The sequence below is a fragment of the Lathyrus oleraceus genome, chromosome 5 (assembly GCF_024323335.1).
Source record: "Lathyrus oleraceus cultivar Zhongwan6 chromosome 5, CAAS_Psat_ZW6_1.0, whole genome shotgun sequence".
In the NCBI taxonomy this organism is placed as follows: Eukaryota; Viridiplantae; Streptophyta; class Magnoliopsida; order Fabales; family Fabaceae; genus Lathyrus; species Lathyrus oleraceus.
This window is the reverse complement of record NC_066583.1, coordinates 133,640,673-133,644,894: the sequence shown is the minus strand read 5'-3', so window position 1 is coordinate 133,644,894 and position 4,222 is coordinate 133,640,673. Positions and strand designations below refer to the sequence as shown.

The 4,222-nt window shown below is 39.7% G+C and overlaps 1 non-coding gene across 1 annotated transcript; it reads right to left on the bottom strand.

Annotated features, from left to right (window-relative positions):
• Positions 1 to 552: 552 nt before the first annotated feature.
• LOC127088384 (small nucleolar RNA R71) lies at positions 553 to 659 on the bottom strand. The gene has a single exon (XR_007790222.1). It is a non-coding gene; the product is annotated as a small nucleolar RNA R71 (small nucleolar RNA).
• Positions 660 to 4,222: the final 3,563 nt, after the last annotated feature.

The following is a 4,222-nucleotide window of genomic DNA, read 5'->3' as shown; positions in this document are numbered from 1 at the left end:
TTTCATCAGATTTCATTTTCCTGTTGTTATATCGTTTAGGCTTAGGCTATTTCCCGCCGGTCAATATGAAGAACTCGCAGCACCGGAAGTTTAAGCTTAGTATACCCTCTGGCGGAACCTGAACGTTACGCTCGCGCACGTTTATTCTTTCATAGAATTAAGAGAGCTATGGCCGAAGATCAAAACCAAAGACCTCTTAAACATTTCGCTCAACCATCTAATGAAGAACCTAGTTCTAGTATAGTAAACCCAACCATCCCAGCTAATAATTTTGAACTTAAACCATCCCTGTTGCAACTAGTGCAACAGAGACAACTCGCAGGTCTCACTACTGAAAACCCAAACCAACATTTAAAAATATTTCTTCAATTAGCAGACACTTTTAAAACCAATGGAGCTTCTCCTGAGGCAATACGTTTAAGATTATTTCCTTTTTCCCTCAGAGATAAAGCCCTATCATGGTTAGATTCCCTTCCACCCAATTCCATTACGACTTGGGATAACCTTAGAAGAGTTTTTCTTGCTAGATATTTTCCCCCAAGTAAGACCGCCGTTCTTCGAAGCCATATAACTAGATTTACCCAAAACCAAGGAGAATCGTTGTTCGAAGCTTGGGAGAGATATAAAGAGTTATTACGAGCATGCCCACATCAGGGTTTAGAAAATTGGTTAATCATTCAAACCTTCTATAATGGACTTCACTATAACACAAAGATGACCATCGACGCTGCCGCAGGCGGTGCGCTGATGAACAAACCTTATCCTGAAGCTAGTGCCCTCATCGAAGATATGGCTCAAAACCATCAATCATGGGGAGTCGAACGAGCGACAAGTGAGAAGAAGGAAGCCCAAGGAGGAGTGCATGAACTAAGCTCTATAGATATGATGCAAGCTAAAATGGACGCATTAGCCCTAAAAGTCGAGCATATATGCATAAACCCGAATAATGTAGCCGCAGTTTCGTCGGATTGTGAGATATGTGGAACCAAATGACACCAATCTGCAGAATGCAGTCTATTAAACGAAACCCACTCTGAGCAAGTGAACTACACCTAAGGGAACCCATATTCGAATACCTATAACCCTGGATGGAGGAATCACCCGAACTTCTCCTATAAAAACAATAACCCTATCCAAAATAATGCACCTCCGAGACCTAGTTATCAAGCCCCAAGATCAAATCAACCTATGCAACCTGTACCACTAAAGCCGAGCCTTGAGAAAATTATGGAAAATTTTATCACCGCTCAAACCCAACAAAACAAGGAGTTCATGAACCAGAACATTCATGTTAACGAATTGATTGCTCAGTTAGGAACCAAGGTTGACCAAATAGTTACTCATACCAAGATGCTTGAAACCCAAATCTCTCAGGTAACTTTAAACCAAGCCCCTCAGACTACACCTGGAGGACAATTCCCTGGACAACCTCAATAAAATCTGAGAGGACAAGCCAATGCCATCACCCTACAAAGTGGGAACGCTTATGATGAGCCACCAAACCCTAGATTGAGTGAACCCGAAACTTCTAAGGAATGTACCAAACCCACGGACGAAGTAAAGGAACCAGAGGAATCTGAAAACCAGGAAGGTCGAGAAAAAGGAGAAGAACCTAAAGATAAAACTTATGTACCACCCCCGCCATATAAACCACCTATACCATATCCGCAAAGACTCAAACAAACCCAGATCAATAAACAGTATCAAAAATTTATTAAAGTTATAGAAAAACTTCATGTAGAAATCCCTTTCACAGAAGTCATCACCCAAATACCTTCTTATGTAAAGTTTCTCAAAGACATCCTTACCAACAAACGTAGACTTGACGATCCGAAGCCTTTGGAATGTAATGCTATTTCCGAGGACAAATTAGCAAAGAAAGATAAAGATCTTAGAAATTTCTCCATTCCTTGCCTTTTGGGTAATCATGTCATCGAAAAAGCTTTTCTAGACTTAGGAGCTAGTGTGAGCCTAATGCCTTTAGCAGTTTGTGAGAGGTTAAACTTAAGAGAATTACAGCCCACTAAGATGTCACTTCAATTAGCCGATAGATCTGTTAAGTATCCGATAGGCATTTTAGAAGATGTTCCTGTTAGGATAGGTCAGTTATTTATCCCTACTGATTTTATTGTCATGGACATCAAAGAGGACAATGATATACCAATCCTTCTAGGTAGACCATTCTTATCGACTGCAGGAGCCATAATAGATGTCAAGAAAGGAAAGTTGACATTTGAGGTAGGTGACGAGAAAATAGAATTTATACTTTCGAAATTTCTTATGGCACCTGTGATGGGAGACTCGTGTTATGCCTTAGATATCATTGATGAATGTGTTAGAGAATTAGAACAAAAAGAAATTATAAAAACAATTAAGTTACCATCAACTCTCATAAGGGAAGATGATGACTTTAAGAAACCCTACATCGATGATAACCTTTACGAATGTTTATCCCTTACTCCAGATCATATGCCATGCCCTAATAAACCAGCCTTAGAACTTAAGGAACTGCCTAAGAACCTGAGATATGAGTTCCTCGATGAAGAGATGAACCGTCCAGTTATAGTTAGTGCTACCTTGAGCCAAGAGGAAACGAACCAACTTTTAGACGTTTTACGAAGATATCCCTCAGCCTTAGGATATAATATCTCTGACCTGAAAGGTATAAGCCCATCCGTATGCATGCATCAGATTTCGCTCGAAGAAGATTCAAAACCCTCCAGAGAACATCAGAGAAGAATAAACCCTATAATGAGTGATGTCGTTAAGAAGGAAGTTCTTAAGTTACTTGAGGCAGGTATCATCTACCAGATCTCGGATAGTAAGTGGGTGAGCCCTGTGCATGTAGTACCTAAAAAGGGAGGCATCAAAGTCGTGCAAAATGATAAAGGCGAGCATGTAGCAAAACGTTTAGAAGGAGGATGGCGGATGTGTATAGATTATAGAAAATTAAATAAAGCAACTAGGAAGGATCATTTCCCTTTACCATTTATAGACCAAATGTTGGAGCGTCTAGCCAGACACTCTTACTTCTGCTATCTAGATGGATACTCTAGATTCTTCCAAATACCTATCCACCTCGAAGATCAAGAAAAAACTACCTTTACATGCCCTTATGGAACTTTTGCCTACAGACGAATGCCATTCGGCCTCTGTAATGCCCCAGCTACTTTCCAACGCTGCATGATGTCAATCTTCGCAGATTACCTAGATGGTATCATGGAAGTGTTTATGGACGATTTCTCGGTTTGCGGATTTGATTTCCATAATTGTCTCGCTAACCTTGAGAAAATCTTGGACAGATGCGTGGAGGTGAACCTCGTGCTAAACTGGGAAAAATGTCATTTCATGGTAACCGAAGGAATAGTTTTGGGACATATAGTTTCCGAAAAAGGTATAGAGGTAGATAAAGCTAAAATAGAAGTTATAGAAAACCTAAAACCACCAAAAACCATCAGAGAAGCCCGAAGCTTTCTTGGACACGCTGGATTCTACCGGTGTTTTATTAAGGACTTCTCCAAAATAACCAAACCTTTAACTGGACTTTTAATGAAAGATGCTGAATTCATTTTCGATGAAAAATGTAATGACGCATTTAATCTTTTAAAGCAAGCGTTAATCTCAGCACCCATTATGAAACCACCCGATTGGTCGGAACCTTTTGAGATAATGTGCGATGCTAGTGATTATGCAGTTGGAGCCGTTCTAGGACAAAGGAAAGATAAAAAATTACATGCCATCTATTATGCCAGTAGAACCCTAGATGCTGCCCAACTTAACTATGCAACAACTGAAAAAGAATTACTCGCTGTAGTTTTCGCTATAGACAAATTTAGATCTTATCTAGTAGGAGCAAAAATTATAGTTTACATCGATCATGCTGCCATTCGTTACCTATTAAGTAAAAAAGATGCCAAGCCCAGGTTACTCCGATGGATTCTATTACTACAAGAGTTTGATTTAGATATAAGAGATAAAAAAGGCACTGAAAATGTAGTAGCCGATCACCTTTCTAGGCTAGAACATCTAAAACCTGAACTAGTACCCATAAATGATGATTTCGCCTATGATAGACTGATAGCTAGAGTAGAAACCATTGAAGATAATAACCTAAGCCCTCATGAGCATCCCCAAAATTCCTTAGCAATAAGTAACGTATCCTGGTATGCAGACTTCGTTAATTACCTAGCTGCTGATATAGTACCCCCTGATCTTGACTACC